This window comes from Ceratotherium simum, chromosome 6 (assembly GCF_057802395.1).
Source record: "Ceratotherium simum simum isolate JZ-2026a chromosome 6, ASM5780239v1, whole genome shotgun sequence".
Taxonomy (NCBI): Eukaryota; Metazoa; Chordata; class Mammalia; order Perissodactyla; family Rhinocerotidae; genus Ceratotherium; species Ceratotherium simum.
Window position 1 is genome coordinate 34,121,752 of NC_141905.1, and position 25,772 is coordinate 34,147,523.

Genomic DNA, 25,772 nt, shown 5'->3' on the forward strand with positions numbered 1-25,772 from the left:
TTCACAAGAATTTTTTGCAAAGCTAGCCACTGAATATATTGCAAATGTTAAAAAAATGTGAGAGAGTAAATATATGACTATTTTAGTCATAAAATAATCATAATCAACATCTATAATCCCAAAATATATGTTATTAGTAATTAGCCTATCTAGAAATGAAAAAACATTCCATGTTCTTCATTTTACACTAAGTTGGGGCAGGGGATGTGTTGGTGGGCCAATATTTTTGTGTTTTCCTTAAATTTGCTAATCAGTTCAAAAATGAAACCTTAGGAGGATATAAAAATTGTATTTTTGTATCACTAAAGAAAATGAAAGCAAACAATGCAGAGATATATCCAAACTTGTCAGTCATAGTAATAAAGACAGTCAATTTATCTTCCCAATTAAATCCAGATTTTCAGATTAAGTTAAAAAATATCTAAATATAAAGTGTAACTAAAGGTCAATTAAGTATTATTTTCAACTGTTTACCAAAACAGTTTTAAAATATATTGTGGGCAATAAAGACAACCTAAATTTATTCAGCATGACAAAATTCGTAAGGTCACATTTCTCTGAAAACGCTACAATAATGCTGTAAATGAATAACACATTAAAAATATTAAAAAACACGTCTAGAAATTTTAAAAAAATTTTAAAATATGTATTTTAAATATTAGGTCAAATAGAATAATAACTATAATTTCATACTTTTTAGAAAGTTTTAAAAATGGAAATATAAAATTTCTGACATATTAACAAAGTTATACTCAGTGGCAAAATTTTGGCTTTTTTTTTACTAAACAAGAAAAATAGAACATAAATGAAGTGGAAGTTCAACTTGTGATAGAAAGGTTCATATAAAATTGCATTTGTAGCTTTTCATTTGTCGCTCTGCATGACGGTGTGCAATTTCAATGGCTACAGTAAATGTCTATTTCCCCAACACGCTGACTGAGGCTGGGGGCTGGTCAGGAGCTGCGGCTCCACTCCAGTCTGCAGGTTGGGTTCACATCTGCTCCGTGTGTCATTTATTTCTGTGATGCTGACTGGAGGATCACCCCCTATGTGGGATATATGTTCTTAAGGCGAAAGGCAGAACACAAGACACACGAAGAGGAACATATGGAACGTTTCTTAAAGCCGCTGCTTGGACCTGGCATCCTTTCTCTTCTACCCACATTCTATTGCTGAAAACAAGTCTCATGGCCAAACCTAGGTCAGTGGAGCAGGGAGTTACTCTGCCTACTGTGAACCATGGCAAGAACAGGAACAAAGGAAAAACTGTGAAGAAATAACGATTTCTCCTTTGATCTCCTCTCTAATTAAAAAAAAAAAAACAATAAACAAACACATAGGGACAGAGATTGGATTGGTGGTTACCAGAGGGGAAGGGGGGAGGGAGGAGAGTGAAAGGGATAATTCGGTACATGTGTGTGGTGATGGGTTGTAATTAGTATTTTGGTGGTGAACATGATGTAGTCCATGCAGAAATAGAAGTACAATGATGTACACCTGAAATTTTTACAATGTTATAAACCAATGTTACTGCAATAAACAAAAAATTAAAAAAAAAACAAAACTTTTAATGCCCACAGACAGAAAAAAAAAAAAAAACATATATGAGAAAAGAAAATGACAGAGATAAAAGCAAGAATTTACTTATTAGAAACAATATCAGAAGAGTTTATGTGTACGTTAACTCTGGTTATTTAAAACAAAACAAGGACCAAACCACAACAAATCAAATAATAAGAGCTAAATATATAAATTATAAATGCTATAAATTAAAATAGAATATATTAACAGAGTAAAACTCTTTGCAAGAAAATACTATGTACAACTAAATCTTAATACATTTGAAGGTCTCAGAAGCAATTTTCTGAGAAAATACACATTGCCAAAATTGAACCAAGAAGTAAAAGCGTTCTACATATGCTATTAGTCATGAATAATATTAAAATGTTATCAAATAATTACTTTCAAATAAGACGTTGGCCCCAAAGTTTATAGACCTTTGATAGAACTGATTATTCCCATGCTATAGAATTTGTCACAGAACATGCAAAAAGATATAAAACTACCAATTTATTTAAGCATCCAGACAAAATTCTGATAGCAAAGCCTGACAAAGATAACATAAAAGTGGTAATTATAGAAGATATTTCTTATGGTTATAGATGTCAAAATCCGATACAAAATACTAGAAAAGTGAAATAAAAAAACATTCAGGAAACTTTTACCATTTCCTAGTCAATCAGGCAAAAGAATTATTTTAATATTATGTAATCAAGAGAATTTTAATGTGTATTATATCAAAAAGAGATAAAAATAACAAACATATTCTGATCATTATGGTAGATGTCAAAAAATGTTGATAAAATGGAACACCTATTTCTGGCTTTAAATGTAAAAAATTTCTTCACCAGCACCACCATGAAAATACTTTTGAGAAATATAGAAGTAAAAGGGTATTTCCTTAACATGCTAGATAATACCAATCTTACATCAACAACTAACAGTAGGGATTCTTCTCTTTATCCCCTCCTCCTCCCATCCACCTCTTCCTTCTTCTTTTTATTTTATACAGTTATGGAAGTTTGGGCTTCTGTGAGAAGAATAAAAATAGGAAAGATAATTACTGGAGAAAGAAACAAATTACAGTGTGGTTTGCAGATGATAGATAGATACAGAAATACATACAAGAGAATTAACCACAATTTATTTGAATTAAAATTTGAATAAAATTCAATAATGTGAAAAGACTTTTAAAAATCAATAGTTTTCCTAGGAATAACAAAAAATATGTGGGACTCTGTGGTGAATACTATAGAAGTTTATCAGAATTGGAAAAAAAATGGGAAGAAAACATCTTGAAATACATCTCAATTAGCTATAAAAATTGTATTATTTCTGTACATAAAACATGTCAGAAATAAAATTAAAATCCAATCATATCTGAAAAATATTTACAATAAATATGACCACATATAAGTTCATACTTTCATACGTTTAATATGTACAGCATTCTTAAAAATTAATTTAAAAAGTAACCTGATTGTTTCATCATAGTGTATTTCATCCACAATAAGCCATTGAAAAGAAGCAAAAATAGACAAAAAATCAGTAACATCATAATAGAAAATGGAGGTGAAGAAGCTTTCACAGAGCATTAAACTTTAATTACAAACATAGGGAAATTTTAAAATAACTATGACATGCAATCATTTTCCTATCTCATTAGAAAATTATACATACATCTGCATAAGCTATGTATTATGTATATACCTGAGTGAAATTAAATGGGCATTCTCCTATCTTGTTAGGTGGAGTGCAATTTGTTTTATCCTTGGGGAATACACTTTGACAATATAAATGAAGCAACTTAATAAATATATTTACTTTTTGACAATACTTCTACTCTGAGGAAAATGTTATTTACAAAAATGATTATCTCATTATAACCCCCAATGAGGAAAACAATAAGAAAAATTGATGGTGTGTTATGAAACATACTGCCATTTAATTTTTTATGAAAAATTTGTGATAACACTGAGGAAATGAACAAAAACAGTATAATTGCAATTTTTTTTTAAAAAAAACTACACACAAGAGAGAAAGAAAAGAGATAAAATCTGAAAGGAAATAAAGAAAAATGTTAATACTGTTTCTTTCAGGGAAGAGAGAGGATATTTGTTTTCCTTTTTTTACTTCCAAATTTTCTTTAAAGAACATATATTATTAATTGAATATAATAAGAAAGAATATTAAAAAAAGATAAGGTTTTGCTCAGGATACGAGGCTATATAGATGGCTTGTCGGAGGAGGATGTGCTGAATGCATGTCTGTGAGTGCAGTGGTAAATTAGAGGGAAATTACTCCTCCTCTGCTGAGAGAAGGTCTTCGTGACAATTTACAAAAAGAGGGGAGTCTAGCTTTTTCTCTGTGTAGCTGCCTAGCTTCAAGCTCACAGCGGGCTACTTGGTGCTTTTGTTGAGTGAATGAGTAAAATACCCAGTCCAGCTGACTCAAATCTGTGGCATGCTTTGCATGGTTTTGCATGGACAACTTCTCTAAGCCCCCTACTGGCACAGGGAAGGAGGAGAATAACCTAGGCAAATTAGAATCAACTATTTCCCCTGAAGTTAAAATCCAGATGTTACAAGCAGCTGTTATAAACTTTATTTAAATTTAATCTGGTAGCAGAGTTTTTGCTATTATTAGCTTGAACATAAGAGTTAATTTTCTGAGCTTTACAAGTCACTTTGAGGAATATACTGTCTCTTATTGACTTGAAAACTTACAGTTAAACTCATCTGAATCCTAGCCAATAGGAAAGCTCAGAGCTCTCTACAGGAAAGTATTCTTCACTTTGGAATGTCATCATGAAATACCTATTTCCTAATAAAGATTGACCTTGATAAACAACTCTTGGATAAAGAGCCAAATATGGCGACTTTTTTTTTTTCCCTTTTCCATGGCACAGTGTGTGCAGTCTAGCGTGATAAAGCAATTGGATAATTATTGTTTTTCGCTAGAGAAAACATAGTTTATGTAAGCTAAAAGTTAAAAATTTCTCATCAAACTGTTTTGTCAATATTCATATAGATTTGAAGAGTTTTGTAAAACAAAATGTTGTATGCACTTAGCTATTAACAACTTAGCAGCAATTTACAGATAAAACGGAGATTGGAGAATTAAGTGTCAGATTTATGTTCAAACTTCCCCATTTAAAAAAAGGAAGGAAGGAAGGAAGGGAAAGAAAAAGAAAAAGAAAAACAATCCATTGGGAAAGTCACTCATATTCACAGGAGCTTGCTTTGACTCAAATGTGCTAATTTCCCTAAGCCAAACTGTCTTTTCTCTCAATTCATTAGCAATATTGTAATTAAAAGAGCACCTTCAGTTCCAGAGGGTAATGACCTTTTTAATTGAACTTAGGGATTCAGATTGCTGCTGAATAGTAGTGAATTTAAATGCTGAATTCAAATGCCAAATTTTCTTCTGGTAAATGTGCAATTAGGAATCAAATGTGAATTGTTCTAGCAATTTGCTTCTAGTTTTAATATATGGCCTTCCTTGGATTTCAGAGGAACACAGAATATATTGAAATATTATTGTGTTTGATGGACACTTGACTGGTCCATAATAGTTGATTGTCCAAAAGAAATTTTGTTATATCTTTTGAAAATATTTAAACAATTTTATAAAACATTACCTAAAACAATCACTGTTTATACTTCCCTAGGGTCTCTTGTCGTTGCATTGTTATATAAACATACATTTTTGCAGTTTTAATCAGAGTATTTCTTAGGGTTAAGTGCTAAGCTACTGTAACGATGAAGAAGGTCCTAGAATTCAGTGGCTCAAACAAGATAGAAATTTATTTTTCTCACGTAGCAGTCACAAATGAGTATTACAGGTTAGTGGTGCCTCTACTCCACACAGTCACTCAGGGACTCAGGCTGATGGAAGGTCTGCCTTCTTCACCATGGGGTATCTAACATCACTATGGTTCTCATCATTCCAGCCTATAAGAAGGAGTGGAGAGAGTGTGAAGAAGACAGGGCTAGTGTAAGTCTATCTGTGACATACATCACTTCTGCTTAGCTTCTATTGAAATTAGTCACATGACCTCTTCTAACAATAAGGGAGATTGGCAAATGTGGTGATGCTGGCAGCCATGTGCCAAGCTACAAATCTATTACTAATGAAGAAGGAAACACTGGATTTTATGAACAGCTAATGGCTCTGTCACAATGTATAAGCAATATTATCTTCTACTTTCTCATTTAACATTATTTCATAAACAGTAGACCCTTTATTTAGTGCAGGATATGATATAAGGGCCCTACTACTCTCCAATATCCAAATTTCCTCACATAAATAAAGTTTTAACCAAAAAAGTGTAAGTGACTTAGGGGCTGGCCTGGTGGTGTAGTGGTTAAGTTCATGTGCTCCGCTTCAGTGGCCTGGGGTTTGCAGGTTTGGGTCCTAGGCATGGACCTATGCACCTCTTATCAAGCTATGCTGTGGCAGGCGTCCCACATATAAAGTAGAGGAAGATGGGCATGGATGTTAGCCCGGGGCCAATCTTTCTCAGCAAAAAGAGGAGGAATGGCAACAGAGGTTAGCTCAGGGCTAATCTTCCTCACCAAAAAAAAAAAAAGTAAGTGACATTTTCATTGCGTGAGTGATTCTATAATATATCCTGTATCACATTTGAATTAAAAGTTTTACATTTGTTACATAAAGCTCTCACCATAATTACCTTTTAAATTTTATAAAACAATATTACCTATCCCTTGATGTACATTTGTTCCTAGCAGTCTGGACTGCTGGTTTAACAAATCATTTTCCCTTTTTTCTCCATAATATATGATGGATGAGTTCATGGCATTAGTCAAAACTATACCGCTCAATTCAAAATTCCACTCATTGATTTACTAAAACTCCTTTCTGTTTTTTGCTATATACCGTCCCTTTCTTGGATTTATTCTACCAGTTGACTTTTTTTTTTTTTTTTTGTGAGGAAGATCAGCCCTGAGCTAACATCCATGCTAATCCTCCTCTTTTTACTGAGGAAGACTGGCTCTGAGCTAACATCTACAGCCAATCCTCCTCCTTTTTTTTTTTCCCCCCAAAGCCCCAGTAGATAGTTGCCTGTCATAGTTGCACATCCTTCTAGTTGCTGTATGTGGGACGCGGCCTCAGCATGGCTGGAGAAGCGGTGCGTTGGTGTGCACCTGGGACCCGAGCCCAGGCCGCCAGTAGCGGAGCATGCACACTTAACCTCTAAGCCACGGGGCCGGCCCCTACCAGTTGACTTTTTAAAAGACTCATTTCTTAAAAAAAATATTTCCTTAATGTAAATACCAAGGAATGGGACAAGTAGGCTATTATTTTTGATTATTGTCAGAGTGTCCTCTGAAAATGTAGAACAGATCTGTACATCTAGCAAGGAAAGATATGCTTATTTAATGAAACATGGTCTGCACTGCGATTTACCAATTTCATTTATTTTTTCTTCCCTTGACCAGTGTAAAGTGGACCACTATATACCTTGAGTTAACAGGGAGATAGAATAATTTCCCAAATATTGGTCAGTTTGTCCTTACTCTTGCAAATATATCTGTTGCTACTCGTTGATCTTTTCTCCAAGATTTTGTGTCTGTGTGTGTGCATGTGTGTGTGTGTTTAGAATCACAAGATCATAAAATTTAGAGCTGAAAGAAATCCTGAAAGTAAGTTAATACCAGTTCTGAAGCTTGACTCTCCTCTCTTATATTCTTCTAGGGGTTATTTAGCTTTTGCTTAAGCAATTCCTAGAATGAGAAAATCACTGTCTCCCGTAACACTAAATTCCATCTGTGAACATCTTTGACATATGACTGATAGAAACAGAAAGAGATTCTTATTGAGCATCTATTAAGCTCAAGACACTATGCTGGTGCTTTTATACATGTTTCTTCATTTAATCCTTATACTAACCTTATTGTTAACATGATTTACAGATTAGAAAAATAAGCTCAAAGAGCTCCAGTGTCACATTGCTGCTTAATGGGAGGTGAAACTTTCTCCTGGATTTGTTGGGTCCTATGTCCATGCTTTTTTCAAAAAGATGAATCTGGGGCCAGCCCAGTGGCATAGTGGTTAAGTTCAGCATGCTCCAGTTTGACAGTCCCGCTTCGTGGGTTTGGATCCTGGGTGTGGACCCACACCACTCATCAAGCCATGCTGCAGTGGTGTCCCACATACAAAATAGAGGAAGATGGGCATAGATGTTAGCTCAGGGCCACTCAAGCAAAAAGAGGAAGATTGGCAACAGGTATTAGCTCAAGACCAATTTCCTCACCAAAAAAAAAAAAGAGAGAGAGAGATGAATCTTCTATACTTATATAAATTAAAAAAAAATCTGTCTACCCTATAGGCATTCTTTCCCATGACAACCCTTGAGATATTTGAAGTCAGCTCTCGTGTACTCCATACACTCCCTCTTCTCTGAGGTAAATTTTGTAGTCCCTTCAGTGATTCCTTTTAGCTCTTTCCTTATCAGAATCACTCTTCTCTGAACACTTTCCAGTTTATTTTTTGGTGATACTCCTCCAGGTGGTGCTCAGAATGGATTGTAGTATTCCTGGCTTGGCCCAAGTAGCATAATACAATATGAGTCTATCATCTCACTTACTTCAGCACTTTATTAATTTAGCTCTATTGAATTAGCTTTTCAAAGCCATGTCATAGTGTTCATTTCTATTGAGCTTTAGTATTGGCGTATACTTTTTATGTATTAATAAGTGGTTGAATTCCACGCTTTAGCTATTTAATTACATCATATTTATTTTTTCTAGTTTCCTGTTTATCCTATGAAAAGAGACTGTGAAATCCTTTGACCATTCTCTGATTTTTGTGTCCTAAAATTTCTATCATTGCAATGAAAAAGAATCTAAGTATGGCTCCACTCAAAGAAAGGGAGTATTTGTAAAACAACAAAGCACTTTGCTAAAGCATTTAACATATATTATTTCTAGTTCTTATAACTATACTATAATGTGGGTATCAGTATACATATTTTACTCATTGAAATTGAGTAATTTGTCCAAGTTCATAAAGAAAGAAGTTTAGATGAGATTTAAATCCAGCCATGTTTTCTTTTTCCTACAATGTCATAATGATATCAATGAATATATATTCACCCAAAGGACTAACTAATCAGACTTAAATAAAAGAAAGGACTCAGGGATATTTCTTATCTGAATTTGCAAGGGTCTTATGCAATGCTTGTACTTAAAGTGTGAGAGGTAAAAATCGTATTGCAATCTCTCTAGTAAATACATCTATGAATTGTAAAACAAGTGAGGTTTGCTTTCTATATCTAATTTCGAATGATTGTTTGCAAAAGCAGGTGGATCAACATTACATTATCAGACACTTTATTCAGTTGAAGAATATTAGAATCTTCATGTCTGCCAGGGTGACCAACTGTCTGGGTTTGTCTGGGAAGGTATCAAAAGTAGAGTAAGTGAGCAATGTGATTATGCCAGAGTAGAATTGCTAGAGGATATTACTTCCTCTTGACTCTAAATTGTGGGAGGAGAGTTAAAGCTCCACTTTACAGAGCTTCAGCAAAGATACATGTGTCTATTGTGCTCATGGACTTCATATACTGGGAAATCATCTCAACTTCCTTGACTCTATTCAAAGGTAAACCCGGGATTACTACCATCTCCCCCATATCAGCAACCATGGTCTGTAGGAGATGGTTTATAAGAGTATGTCTATCTGTAGAAACAAGGCAATTATCAACTAGAGCATATCAGGAATGGGTCTCTTAATATTTTCCCTTCATATTTTTACATCTTAAAGCAGAAAATAGACTATATTTCTTCAAAACCTTTTACAACACCATGCACAGTGCTCAGCATATAACAGGTGCCCTACACATGTATTTGTTGATTACAAGTTTAACTTTCTAATTTATTAGTCTCAGAAGGAGTAAGTTTCTCTTTTTGTTCTCATCATTCTTCTCTACAGAGAAACAATGATAATGCAAATTAGCCAATAGGTGACAGGAATTTTCACACATGATTTTAACCTTTATTTCCTCATATGTGGAGGATTTTTATTCTAAATGTATATACAACATCAACACACACACACACACAAATTATTCAGAGAAGCTTTTAAATTCCAGGATGATTTTCCCTCATCTCTTAGCGTATTTCTTTTCACTATCAACTGGTGTGTGCTAAGGGAATGCAAATTAACTGTATTATTAATTTAAGTAAGACATAATTAGTAGGGTAAATCTTCTGCCAAAAACCACATAACACATTCCAAAGCCAAATATAAATGAGCTATGATTAGCCTGCTGTTGCCCTTTATTAGTGCAGATTAATGGCATATTCTCTGTGGGCATAGAGATGCACATCCATGTGTATGTTTTCTAAGGATCTTAGGACCATTTGTGAACTGCAAAGGGAAATTCACATCTCACTATCTTGTGGCGACATCCGAGTATTTAATTGATGTGAGAAATCAGGTTTGGTTGGACAAATGTCAATTGATTAAAAAACATGAGTAGTATTTGTAGGCAGAACATTTAATGCGCTAAGTAACTAAATTTCTCTATCAGTCAATAGCAAACATGTTCTCTCTTCGAGCAAGTAGTTCAGTGTTTCTTCTCCTGCCATGGACTGTTATCCAGACTGTATGTAGTATTGTTGCCAAAGAGCACTTTTAGAAACATTCTTGACTAGAGGAGATATAGGGAGTAGCAATCTATTAATGAAGCAGATTCACATTGATTAATTACATTCCACTTCCTCTGTTCAGGCCCATAGCACAACTCCAGGAGGGAAAAAATATGATGCAAGAAGGAGAAAAGCCCTCAAAGTACATTTTCAAGTCTGATTTATGAGACTGCTCCCACCTCTGAAAATCTAGTTTTTCTAATTTCAGTTATTTGTTCCTCTGCTTTCCTGACTAGGCTGTTCTAACACAATCCAGTTTTTGGCTTGTTGCCTGCATCGTTCCCTTCTCGGCTTGTTCTCATTATAGCACTTCTGCCTGATAGGAGTGAAGACTCTTGCAGCTGGGAGTCTAGACTATATAGAGCAAAACCTATTGCTGGCAATGGACAGTTAAGAGACAGCACAAGCTATTAACTAACATTGTTGTTTTCTAGTAGCCCTTGCAGAGCACTGCATGTGTGCCATTATTCACAATCAGGGTCACCATTCTAGTCTCTACTGGGATTCGTTTTTATCAGGAATAAGTAAGATGACTATAGAATGTTCTGTGCAGTGAACTGGAATTAACAATGTTTTTGATGACCTTAGCTCTTCCTAATCGTGTCCTGTAGCTATAAGGCAAAGTGCTCTAGGCCTGTACTTGTACACAAGGGTATAATTTGAAGTATTAGCTATAATGCTATTGCTTCCATTTGTAGAGGATTGTAGGATTTAGAAAGATGAGGCGTTAGGCAGGGTGGTGGGAGGGAATGCTAACTGTAAAGAAAAAAACTACAAGAGGGGCAGTAGAAAGAGAGAAAATTTATGTACCTAAACTGGGAATAGTAGGGAGTTCACTTTAACTGAAAAATAAAGTAAATATAAAAAAATGAGTTTGAAAGAATTTGAGAAAAATACATTGTAAATAAATCTTGGAGTCCCTTTCCAAAGAGTTTGGAATGTATTTTATAGGTAATGGGGTGATTATGAAGGTTTTTGAGGAAGGGAAGTGACAAAATCAAAATGTGCTCTAGGAAAATTTCTCTCAAGAAGAGGGATGGAGTATTAGGGTTGTCTATTCAAGAGATAAAGAATGTCCCAGTTAAGAGTGATTGCAGAGTAGAAAGAAGAAGTTAACATCAGAGACAGGAGTAGTAGTGACAGGATTATACGACCTATTGGTTATGGGGGAAAGGAAGAGGAAGGAATTCAAGATAACTATGGAGTTTCAAATATGGGTGACTAGAAGCATCATGACTTCATTATTAGGTATAGAATGGAAAAACAGGAGAAGGAACAGTTTAGGGAGGAAGATGGTAAGTTTGATTTAAACATGTTCAATCTGAAATATTAGTGGGATACATGTATAGATATCTTCCAGCGAGTTAAACATGAGAGATTGGAACCTAAAATAAAGGTGGGGCTTAAAACACAGATTTTATGTTTCGTTCATGGGAGTAGATTCTGTCATCAAAGGAGAGAATGAAAAGGTGGAAAAAGGAAACATCTGAGGACCAAACAGAGAAGATTTAGCTGAAGATAAAGGAACCAAAGCAGGGATGAAAAGAGATAGAGATGGAAGACCCAGGGATTCAGACACTGAAGGAGCTAGTTTCAAGATAAGAGGTGGCCAGTTATAACAAATGTGTGGCTGAGAGGTCAAGGAATGGCATGGTCCTGGACAGCTATTTGGGGATTCTGAAACTCAACGAGGTAAAGTCACCAGCTTTGGTGACAGGAGTAATACCTTTGACACAAGAGGGTATTGACTTAGGAGATCAAGGTAAGGAAGGAAGGTATATTGGATGGATTTTATTCATTTACTCATTCAAGAAATATTTACTGATCATCTATTATATGTTAAGCACTGATCTAAGGCTTGCAAAATCAGCAGCGAACAAATCAGCATCCAGTCCTTTATCATGGTGATCACTGTCTAGATGTAGAAGAAAGACAGTAAATGACTGTGAGAGGTATTAGTAATTGCAATTACGTCCGACGGCTCAGGATTCAAAGGAGATTTGGGGATTTGAGGAAGGGGAAAAAATATTTATGGAGTGACAAGAAGGAGACATAACCCACCCCCCTACAGGCCAATAACCGAGGAGTTTAGAAGAGAAAATAGCCACCCTTTGAGAGGTTTGTAAGAGATTCCTTTAAGGGGAAATCAGATATCATTTAAAGCAAGATACTGAAGGGAATGTTCAGAAGATTTTGCTAATGATTTCTAGAAGATGTGGTGGAATGCTTGTGAGTGGTTAAGGAAGGGGTTGGAATTGGATCAGGTTAGAAGATCTGCGTAGCCTGATGAGTCCTGGGCTTCTCATAGTGGCTAAAGTAAACTGGGGCAAAGGGCTTTGTGGGATTAATCCTGATGGTTCTCAGACCGTTTGTGTGATGAGGGTTTAGGCCATGGGGTGGAGAGTGAGGGGGATTGACTGTAAGCAGCTAGAATTCAGTGGGTCTTCTCTTCACATGTAGCTCTAGTGATGTACAGATGGGCAGTGTGGGTGCCTTCACCAGCTCCACTGAGAGTGACATAGAGGCTGGTGAAAATTCACTTAGCTGCACTGGAACATAAAGATAGAAGTGAAAGCAAAAAATGAAAGTAGTGAGGTGAGTGAGGAGAAGCTGTTAGAAGGCTTACAAAAATGGTTAAAAATTCAAATGCCTTTAGAGACTAAGTTGATAAAGAATACCTCTCCATGAGAAGGCGAGGTGTAAGGTGACAGAGAATAGTGGAGCCTGTGGCTCTTCAGATATGTAAGGAATACAAATTCATTTCCTAAAGAAGTATTTTGGTAGACTAGATCAGGCTTCCAGTATGCTACTCCTGGATTAGAAGACCAATATTATTATAATTAATGTAAAAGGTAAGTAAGACTTGAACAGGAATTTATTACTAATTCACGTACACACGGAACACTCTTGTCAGCAGAATGGAGGGAATAATATATTTTCTCAAAGAGAATGGACTCAGCCACAAAGCATGTTGGAAACAAGTCATTGCCCTAGGTTGAGGGAACCTAATGCAGCTGCAGAGCCTGGCTGTGAAAGGAAGTTGAAACATAGTGTTCAAAGGGAAAACCAGTCTTTCTCCTAGGTGGTACAGTGTGGTGAGTAAAGCAACACATGGAAAGATTCCAGGCTGTAAATGGGTGAGGGATGAAACAGTTTTTCGAGAACTATTACTACCAGGACCTCCAGACAATGATCTGGAATAGGGGGAACAGATTCCCACACTCCATGCCTGGAATCTGAGAGCAGTCAAGAGCTGGACAAAATATAAGAAACAAGAAAGAGGGACTGAGTTAAATGCATGTCCCAATTCTAGAAAGAAACTGGGCTAGGAGTGTCACTAGGCAGGTTATGGAGCAGGGATCAAGGCAGATACTGTGGTCTAAAACCTGGACCAACATATGGCAGAGTTCCAGCATAGTGCATCTTAAGGGCTCCATGGAAACTCAAGGCTCATTGCTGGCACTGTAAATCCCGGATTTAGCTGAAACACAACTTAATTCCAACTCCTGCTTATTCTTTAGCCAAGCCTGCCAGGATGCTTGATGAACCAGTGAAGACTAACTAGGAGCCTGAAATGGTCCTGGCCTCGCAGGTGGAGTTCACCAGTAAAGCCACCTTAGTAGAACTGGGGAAGAGAGAGACTAGCAGGGAAGAGTTGAGATGAGACTGGGATGAAATGGGAGCTGAAAAGGGGAATGAAGGCAGTGGGGGGACTGAGGGAAGGGGAGGTTCTCATAAGCCCAGGCAAAAGTTTTGTTGGTTTAAAAAACAATCTGCTCAGAAGGCATTTTTATTTTTGTTTTTTCAACTGAGAAAGGAAAAACATCAAATGTTCACTGTGTGTTAACTTGACAAACCAACTTGCCCATGTGAAGTCTGCTTCTTATCTAATTCCTTTTTGTGTCATGGGACTACTGATATTGCAAAGATAAATTGGAGTATTCTCATGGGGCTCAGAGATGTGTAGTTCTGAAGAGACATACACTAATCTATTTGAGAGTAGAAAGAGCTGTGAAGACTTTTCCCTATAGGTTTGAGCAAAGGAGCTAAGCCAAAAGCTCTCAAGCTAGAGAACATCTTCAGAAAGGAGACTTCTTTCGACAGACTCTGCTTCTTGAAGCATCACTTTTTGTTACTCCTAGAACAAGATCTCAGTGTCTCTGGGGCTATGTGATACATGGAATTTAAGCAGCAACAAAAAGTAAAAATGCAACATCGGCATCTTCCTAACTGTCATAAAAGTACGGAATACTTTAAAAAAATTTCAAAAAATCAAATGAGAAAATGTATGTCTCTAAAAACAAGTGTCATGTATCTCACACCCTGTGTAGAGAAAGAAATAGCTAATTTTATATCCAAATAGTTATAAAGTGATTGTCTATGTGGTTGGCTCCTTTCTGTGTCCTCCTCTCCCTTTCTTTTTTTTTTTTTAAAGATTTTATTTATTTAATTTTTCCCCCCAAAGCCCCAGTAGATAGTTGTATGTCATAGCTGCACATCCTTCTAGTTGCTGTATGTGGGACGCGGCCTCAGCATGGACGGAGAAGTGGTGCCTCGATGCGCACCCGGGATCCGAACCCGGGCCACCAGCATTGCAGCGCGCGCACTTAACCACCAAGCCACAGGGCCGGCCCCCTCCTCTCCCTTTCTTTATTCTTTCTTGCTCTACAGGAGCAGATCAAAAGAAAGTCCATGAAAATCAAAGGGAGTGGCTAAGAATCTAGAACGTTAGAGCAGAAAAGACATCAGAAATCACCTGGTCTCACATCACGATTGGACAGAAGGGACATTGACCTCGCTGGGGTCACGCAGCCCTCAAACATGAACAAGGACGGGGCTGCCAAGTCTGGATTTATTCAACAGCTATACTTTTCTCTCAGGAAAGATATGATCCTTGTTGCTCTGCTGATCCTTGAAACTCCTTTCAAGTTCACAGGTGTGCCTTTGAGTAAAGGCGTAAAATGAGACAGCCCTAGGGAAGTGCTCAGGAGTTCACTGTGGCTGTCAGAACACATTGGCCACAGTTTAGGATTTTAATTAAAAGAAAAAATAGCCGATAAATATAACCTGGTCAGATTATACTGTCCTGAAGTACTATAACACGTGCTGCTCGTACTGAGTATTTCCTAATGTCACTCAGGATCCATGCTCTTGAGACAGCGTGACACAGTGCCAAGAACACTGGGTTTGGAGCAAAATATCCTTGTTGCACCACTTATTGTCTTTCCGCTTTTTTCTTCATCTGTAAAATGGGTATGTCATGAGGACTAATAGTAATGCCAGCAAAGTGGCTGGCACAGTGTCCAACCTTACTAGGGCTTCAATAAGTATTAGCAATTATTTCTTTTGTTGCTATTGTTGTTAACAGTAGTGATAAAGAGGTCCTCTTGCTGCTTCCGTGTTCTGTTTTCATGGTCTCACCACCGTCCCCCAGCAGAGCAGCCTCTCTTGCCATCTTCTGGCTTGTGTCTTTTATTCTTTTTAGCAATTCAGGATATTTCTCATTCTTACCAGGCACCTGGGTGGAGGAAACCTCTAGTTCATCTCTGAATTTGACCACTTATGTCAGCTTTCTCAGCAGAGCCTGCAGTAAGGAATCATGGTTTTTCTCTAGAACAATGGTTTCCAAACTTTTTAAATCATTCATGCCTATCAATAAAATATTGTTGAGGATATACCCCTAATATATGTTTATTTATTTATAAGTCATCCATATGAACTGATATACTAATAAGCCATATATATCTTAAAGCATACACAGATGGAAATTTTTTTTAAATGGAAAGAAAATATAAGTAAGTTCAATTATTTTCTTCCATATCTTAAGGGGTCATCTTGTACACCATCTGGGGTGCACACCTTAAAAACCACTGCTCTAGAGATTTATCGTTTTTTGTTGTTGTTGTTAATCAGACCACCTCACCCATAAACCAAGTACCTAAGTCACCTTCCAGAAAATGCATTTCACTCGCTTGGATTTCTTTCCACCACGAAAGCTGATAGTCTGTCTCTGTCTGCAGACCAGAAGCCTAAAATCTCACTCCAGCTCTCATGCTGGCCCTGTAACCCAGTGGTTATTTGTCTTGTCTGTACATTTGACTAACCTAGGGAGAAGTTAAAAAAGTCTATAAGCCCCATCTCAGATGAATTAAATAAAAATCCCCATGAGTCTGGCCCCAGGCTGCCAAGGGACTCTTCATTTCCTCAGTTTAGCCCTAGGTGTTGGACTGGAATAAGCAAGCCATTTACCACCGGTCCTGGTCAACCCCCATGCTGGGAATCTGGGCCTCAAAGGTTCCTGGAAAGGGTCTGCTTTGTCTACCTTCCTTCAGTTTTCCTCAGTCACTTTGGGGAGAGGATGGCCATGTTCTGAATCCCCATTCTGGTGAAGGCATCCTGATGCAGGGTTTTGCCCCAGGGGGCCAAGCCAAGTCTGCATAGCAGCAGCCCTGTCACCTTGCTGCAGGTGAAAGGATGGCGTGTCCTTGCTCTTCCAAAGCTGAAGTTTTGCTTTGCTCTCCAACTGTTTATAAAGCAGGCTGTGGGAGCCAACAAATATAATGCATGATTGGCAGGAGGAAGGGACGGAGAGGGGCATAAAATATAACTATTTTTACCTTCTCCCTTTCAGAACAACCCTTCAACTTATCATCATTTTAAAGAAATTCTAATGGTGAGGAGCTCATTTGTCCCTCTTTTTTTTTATTGAGGGTAGGATGAGGAGAGAGAATGTAATTTCAATATTTTTGCTGGTGTGATGACACCTCCTAAATCAGAGTAAAGTAAACATTTAATTAATGCTTGAGAAGGGGCGTTCTTCATTGAGCTTTTATTTTTATTTGTGTGTATGCATGTATGTATGTATGTTAGCAACTACTTAACCACCAGGAACCTTTATTCCTTTCCCCTCCATCCTTCTGCTTCCACCTGTTCCTTTGGCCCTCATTGTGAAAAAGCTTTCTAAATGCCTGAGTTCACATTCCTACCTGGGGTGTGAGTTGAAATGCAGGCATCTAAAAATTAATTTAAATTGCACTAGTGTTCAGCGGCTACCATTGAGGCCAAAGAACATGTCTCTTCTTTCCCACAGCAAAGCACCCCTTTGTCATTTCAAGGAGCCCCCTGGGAGGCACACATTTGCACAGGAATAAGTCCCAAAATATGTCCATCTGACCTCTTCACAACAACCACAAACCACTTAAGAGTGGTTTGGCCAGGCCAGGCACTGCTGCTGCAGATATTTCAAGATCATTGAGCTGCTGGTTACCCTGGTCTCTCTGCAATATTTCTGGGCATAGAAGTTTTCCTGAAGTAGTGCCCTGTGTGTCCCATGTGCTGAAGCTGCTTTACAGTGGCCTGAAACTGGACTGAAGAGTGTTTACTGCAGCCTGACTGTGACACTACAAGTATTTACTCATTAATTTCTTCAAATAATTTGAGTGTATCTTTTGCTGCTAAAGAGTAGAACAGGCATTATCAGATGATAAGTTAGGGTCAGAAAGTTGTGACTTGTCTAAGGTAACATACCTGGCCATAATGGAACTTAGAAGGAGCATCTAGCATGAGGGATCATGCAAAGCACAATAGATTTAGAGATCAATAGACAGACAGATATACACTTAATACAAGTCAGATGCTCCGTACATGTCTATCAATATGCCAGGCATGCGCTATGGAAACAATGATTAAAGAGACATAGATTTTTCACTCAAGGATCTTAAAATCTGATCAAGAAGGCAGACCCAGAAGAAAACAATGAAAATGCAATTCATTTTAAATATTTAATCCATATTTAAATAATTTAAATAATAAATATTTGAAGTGAAGGAAAAAGTAAAGTTCTTTGAGAGCAAAGGACACCTAAATTGGCTTGAGGGATCAAAGTGCAAAGATAGAGATATAGGTGAGAGCACAGCATATATGGAGAACGTTGAGTGATTTGGTACACTGGCGCATTAAATATGAGAGCAGCACTGATGGCACAGATCATGCAAGACCGTATGTAGTACATAGAACGATATGTAAATTTAGTGATGTAGCACCACAGAGAGACTTAATTTATGCTACTTCAGTGGTACATGTGTTACAAAAAAAAAAGAAAGAGAGAAAATAATTTAAATAGTATTATTTAAAATGACTTTCCTTGTTCATTTAATAAATATCTATTGGTCTCCTGCTATATGACAAGCCCTATTTTAGGCCCTTGGGGTACATCATTGAACAAAACAAGTGCAATTCTCTGCCCTGATGAAGTTTACATTCTCTTTATTACAGATTTTAAGTTACACAAACACGTGTATTACTACCCAGGGTTTCATATATAATGGGGAGTATACTGTTTGTTGGGCAATTAAGGCATATCTGCTGTTAATTTTGAATAAAATGTGATTTTTGCCTTTTTTCCTTAAAACTTAACTCTGAGTAAGATTTGACTCCACTATATTCAATCAGCAATGGGGAACTACTGAAAATTTTGAACATAAAAATGAAATAATGTTTGCATTTTGGAAAGAGGACACAAGCAGTGATGTTGTAGGATAGGTGATACCTGAGACTAACACCAGGGAGACCCATTAGGCTGCCATTGCGTTTAAAATAAATAAGTAAATAAATAGGACCATAAGGGAATTGAAACATTTAGAAGTTATTGATATGGGGGAAAGGGGAGTTTAGAATCATTCCTAGGATTCTGCCTTGGGTAATGGGATGATAGGGACAGAGAACAAAACAGGGGCAGGTTAATACAGGTGAAAGCACTTTCATATCCCTTCATTTAACAAACATTAACAAAAACTATAAAGTGCTATGCCAATGTGAGATCTCACCACTTGTGGGCTTTTGCTTTTATTCATAACTAGAAAAGACTTTTTGGTACTATTTGTAATATATGATCATGCCATAAAGCTGATTACAAGTTTCACTGTTAAAAGAATCACACCCTGGCTACCTTTTCATTCTCACAACCACAGATTGGGTTCTGAAGGGCAGAGGTAAAAGCCATGGCTGAGTAACCAGAAAATCTAGAGCTGCTGTCAACAAATCAACGCGTCAGCATTCTTTTAAGAAAATCACCTGCTGGCTTATTAAAGTTAATTGCTTGCAGGTACCAAGTTCCTTAGCCAGAGCTATCAAAGGGCTGAGAGAGAGGTGATTAAGACTGTGCTAGGAGCTGGGAAAGCTGGCTGAGTACCATCTCATGTGGCGTCTTAGCTTCAGGGAAACTGCTTCTTTTCTCCCCATTCTTTCTTTCTTTCTCTTTGCTTTTCCACCATCCCTTACTCCTATCCTCTACCACATGCCAGCTGATCTAGGTAACACGTTAATTTTGCTCATCTAATATATGGCAGACATTTATTGAGCATCTATTAAGTGGTGGGCAATCTCTACCCTTGGGAAATACAATAATGATAACACAGCCTCTGCACATAAGGAGCTCACAGTGTAGAATAGGAGACAGACTTCTAAATCTATTTTTACAATATTGTGCCATAAATTCCAAAGAAAGTCTTAGTACGATATACTATGGGAAAGAAAAGAGAGAAGGTATATAGTACATATGTATGTTTACGTTGTCTTTGTGATTATCTACCTTTGGGGATTGGGATAAGAGAAGACAATGGAAATAATGTTTGTGTCAGTCAGGATTCTCAAGAAGGAATTGTCTTATGTGATTGTGGGGGCTGGCAAGTTTGAAATCTGTAGAGGAGACTGGTTAGAAACTCAGGCAAGAGTTGATGTTGCAGTCTTGAGTCTAAAATTTGTAGGGCAGGCTGGCAGCCTGGAAACTTAGGCAGGATTCCTATGTTGCAGTCTTGAGGCAGAATTCCTTCTTCTTCAGGAAACCTGGTTTTTGCTCATAAGGCCTCCAACTTATGGGATGAGGCCCACCCACATTATCAAGGGCAATCTCCTTTACTTAAAGTCAATTGATTGTAAATGTTAATCATATCTACAGAAAAATACCTTCACAGCAACATTTAGACAATTGTTGGACCAAATATCTGGGCACCATAGCCTAGCCAAGTTGATACATGAAATTAACCATCATCACACTGACTACATGTGGAAACATTCCCTTACAAATTTCTCTTTTCTCTTTCACCTTCCATTCACATCTATGGCCACAGAAACATCAAAGCCTTATAATGATACTCAGTGAATATGTTTTGGCTCAAACATAATGAATCAAATGGTAACTGTACCAAGGAAGTCAATCATAAATGCATACTGTTTTATATATCATGAACATGTTTTATAAAATATATTAAACATAAAACATTAAATATAAATCTCTTGAAACATGACTAGGTGTTTCTTCTCTATCTCCGTTTAGAAGACAGCTAAGCCACAAATGAGACTCTCTTTTTTGATATGACGATCTTTTGGGGTGGGGATGAGGAGAGAGGATGGTGAGTAGAAGATAAAAGCTTCTTTTGCTCTGTGGACCGAAGTTGGGTGAGGCACTGCGAATGTATAAAATTTCTAACTGCTGGATATATTGAGGTTATTTCCTTAGAATAGCACCTTAAAACTCAACTCTACTCCTCTGGTTCTGGCTAGGATGAGAACAACAAACACCTAAGTAGTTCTGTGCTTAGACCCAAAGTAAAGGGGTCTCTGTCCTGGGCCCCATGTGTTAGAAGGCCCTACATATCACAAACGTGCAAACATAAACCCTTTGTAGCCACAACATGCATTTACAGCAACACAGTGAGATGTGGTTCAGGGGCTTTGAACCTGGCTGGCCTGGGGAAAGCAGTAGGGGTAGATAGAGCTGTCTTTCCTTCCGGGCTGTCTCCTTCTGTCCCTACACCTTCCATGCCCCACCCTACTCCCACCAAAAAGTTAAAAAATCAAGATGTTTTTCACTGTCCATTGCTTTGTGTTTTAGTAAACAATTTGCAGTGAAAAAAAAAACAACTTAGTATCTGGACTTCGAAACTAGTTCAATGAAAACTGTAACCCTACACATCCAGTCTCCTGGTTAACATGATTCAGGCTCCAGGAAAATGTTCTCCACATCACTCCCTACATCATAGAAGCAAAAGACAACAGAGCTCAAATGCCAGGAAAGTGTTCAGGTTGAGATGCTGTGGACATCAATGGAGACAAACATTTTGCTTTGAAGAATGGGGGCCCTGGGAAGGGAGATTTGAGCAGTGTAATAGAAATGAAAAATAAATTAACTTTTCAGATTCTTCCTCTTAGGATAAATGCACTAAATTCTTGCATAGCCAAGAATCATTTCCCCAAGTAGAGCTGAGCATTAATTTTCTTGCTTCTGTTCATGTTTCATTGGTGAATTTGAAAGTACATACAAATTATCATAGTATTTTCACATGGTGATGGAGGTATATAGTGCATTACTAAACAATCCATATTATTCTTAAATTTGTGTATATGTAGGACTAGAGAAAACATGCATGGAATGTGCTATAAATTCTTTATATTGGCAAGCAATGTTAAATGAGACTAAAAATGGGAAAATATCAACTTTAATAAAATATTCTGAAATTAAAATTTGATATTTATTATATACGTGTTACTTTTTAACTTTAATAGATAATTTTGAATATTTAAGAAAAAATAATTTTGAAACAAAAAGAATTTTGTTTTTGTTTCTATATTAATTTGATTTTGATAAAATATATTTGCATTTTCTGCCATTTAAATAAAATTATATTTTATTTTAAATCTTTTGGATCATCATCAACAGTACACAAATTAATTACAAATCTTGATTATAACAACATAATAATTTGATAAAATAAAGGCAAAACATATACATTTATGGAATACATATATGAGTTTATGAATTATGTTTATTTTATTACTTATGTAATCATTGCCAGCTCATCAACAGAACACCCAGATAAGCACATTGAGTACTAAATTTAATGTCTTTGATATTTTGCCAGCTTTCTATCATCTAAAAATCATTACTTTACATATACTGTTGATTTGTCAATAAGAAATTATATTTTTAAGGTAGCACTATGACAGAACATATTTTATTGAAGTTTCTTACTTTATTTATAACTTTTAAATAGTTAGACATGTGGTATGTGGGCCTCCATTTGTATTCTTTCCTTGGGTCCTGCAAATGTAGGAGTGGGCTCACGGCTAAACAGTTGAGCCCACGTCTTGGAGAAGCCATCAATATCCTTAAGGAGCCATGACTATTCCAAGAGCTGAATGGCAATCTTTAACCCTTGAGCCAGGGCTGGAAGCTTGGGAGGTGGAATACGCAGTGCCATTTCTATTTCTACCTTTACCTTCTTGCACCCAGTCAACAGACTTTATTTCTTTCTTAAGAGCTGGATGTTTAAAAAATTTTAATTTTGGAAAATTATGTAGGTGGGCCTAGAAGAACTGGAATAGGCTGTAAGTAAATGATTGAAATTAGCCCTCAGAAATCATTCTACAAAAGGAGACATTTGAGCTGGATCTGGACAGATGAATAGAACTCCTCCAGGTGGGTAAATTGTGTGTGGGAAGAGGTGCACTAGGAAAAGGCATAGAAGGAGGGTGCATTTAGAAAGTTTCAGAATGTTCATATGACTAAAACTCTGGGTGGGAGGGAGGAAATGGAAAGAGAAGAGCTGAAAAACTGAAAGGGTATTATACATCTTCCTAAGAGCTTGGACTTTATCTTTTATATAGTAAGGAATCATTAAAGGAGTTTCAAGGAGGCAAGTGACATGATTGGTTTTGCCTTTTAAAAATATCACTTTAGAACTTTGGTTTTCAAATTTTAGCATGCATGATAATCACTTGGAGGGCTTGTTGGAACACAGATGGCTGGGCCCCACCCCCAGAGTTTCTGACTCAGTAGGACTGGGGTGGAACCCAAGAATTTGCATTTTCAACAAATTCCTGAGTGATGCTATGCTGCTGATATAGGAACCATACTCTAAGAAACACTGCTCAACAAAAAGAGGACGAATGGTGAATAGTTCAAGGAGATGAAACTACACTGAGTGTACAAGATAGGGGATTATTACAATAGATCAGGCAACAATAATGAGAATTTTATTACAGAAGCAATGATGAAGGGTCTAAATAAAAGAGTTTTAGGAAATAATAACTTGACTTGGTGTTATGAGAGGTTCGGGGATTCGATCAGAGATGTAAAAAAAACTTTCCACTCCAAACAAATGAACTGAAGGTATATTTTATTATATAGAGGATAGTAAAGGTGATAGTCTGCAAACAGATCCGAATAGGTCAAATATTAAGAGGGAAAAACATCAGCTTGCCTGGAAAGAGAAAATATCCACATCGGCTAAGATAGCAGCAGATTCGTATAGGTCATATAACGAGAGGGAAAAACATCAGATCGACTGGAAGGGAAAACATCCACATTGACTGAAGGGAAATGACACAAATCAACCGGAAAGAGAAACACCAGGTTGACTGAAAAGAGAATACCTCAGAGCGGTTACTGACAACATCCACGCCCCACTGCCAAGGAGAGTCCCTTTGATTGACACAGCTGGGCGGGAATCCCATCATCAGAGGTCCTGGGCCGGGCGTCCCCTCCACAGGTGAGACTCTCACAAGGCCTCGATTTCCAGCGGTTTATATAAGCAGTTACAGAGTTTACAGAGCAAGCATTTAGTGTTCTCATGCATAAATGGTTATCAGTGGCATACATGCACTGAGCCTCCTGGCTATCATCCCAGCCCAGCAGTTGTGTACATGCATTGTTTACCCTGTTGATCGTCCCAGCCCGGAACAGATGGCCAGTCTGCCCCAGGCTGCGGCGCCCAAAGGGCCTTGAAATGTTTACACATTGCAACTATCTCCGTGGGAGAAGGGCCAGTTCCCACCACGCAGAAAGCAGCTTTTATATTTCTTTTTGTGCTGGTGGCTGTAGGTCAATGGAGCGGCCAAACATGGCTGTACTCATGTCAAGACACTTGGTTACCCCTTGGAGGGTGTAGGTAAGGAAGACAGAGGTGTTGAGGATGACTGTATATCTGGCTTATTTGTCTTTGGATGTATGACGTAGCCCAGATTTGTAATCTAAAGAGAGCAAAAGAACGAGAGAGAATGGATTTCCATTTTAATTCCAGGTCACTCATATAAAGGTGCAATTTAATTGAAGATCATACAACAACTCTGGGTCACCAACTTTGGGTATGCTAAACCAAAGAAGAGGGAAAGGTCATTTGTCTACAGAATACACTAACTCCGTTAGCAAAGGTTTGGGGTAAATATTGTTAATATATTAATATTTTATTCATCTATTATGGTAAACATACCTTCATAGTTATTTCATCATCTTGAGTGTGGTTAAGGATTTATCTCCTTTTTGGAGATTGCCTTAAGTCTATGACTTAAATTCTCTCTTACAAGATAAAACTGTCAGAATGAGCATTTTTGCCTTGCAATGCTGCTATTATGTGATTTTTCTCTTTAAATAGTGTCTTTACACTTTTAAATATTACTTTAGGTTTAGTCAAATTTAATATTACTCTCTTTCACAGGGAGAAGTAGACAGACTCACTTTTTTTTTTTTTTTAAAGATTTTATTTATTTTATTTTTTCCCCCCAAAGCCCCAGTAGATAGTTGTATGTCATAGCTGCACATCCTTCTAGTTGCTGTATGTGGGACTCGGCCTCAGGATGGAGGGAGAAATGGTGCCTCGATGCGCACCCGGGATCCGAACCCTGGCCACCAGCATTGCAGCGCGCGCACTTAACCACCAAGCCACAGGGCCGGCCCATGACAGACTCACTTTTAACATTCCAATGGACCGGGGCAAAAGTATAAATGGAGACTGCCCCTTCCATTTGTCTCAATATGTAAATGTTATAAACCAGGCTAACAAACTCTTAAATAAAATATGTTCTATTCCTTTGCCTTCACACACACACGCATGCACACACACATACACACACAGATCCGTATAACAACACATTTTTAAAACGTGCGTAAGGCTATGCCTTTTCTATGATTTAAACTTGGCAATACATCAAGATGACTAGATTTGCTTATCATTGTTCATCTCTCTGGGATTTTGATTGATGGGCCTCTGGTGATTGGATGAGTCTTAAAATGTAGACAGACATAATTCATACATGTTATACATTAATTTCATAACATTTTTATGTCATTTCAGTGAAATTACTAATTAGATTATAATGATAAGCTTTAACATAATTTGTGTTCTACTGACAGTAATGATTTAAAAGATTGAAATATAAAACATAATTGTACTCAAATGTGCAAAATTTAAACTTTATATCAAAAATATATAGTCAAGAAAATGTAAAATTAAAAAAATAGAATTACTTTTTGTTTCTAAAAGTTTTTTCTTCCAATGTAACATTTAAAAAAGTACAAATTATAATTTATGCTTATCAATACTCAAAATCAGAATTACTTAAAACTGAAATTTTAAAAGTTTATCTAAATCATTAAATATTTTTATATTTTATAGTGTTTAATAGCCATTGAATTGCTTACATAAAGATTTGATATCACACTTCATGTATGATATGTCTAGATCTACATATATATGAGAGTAA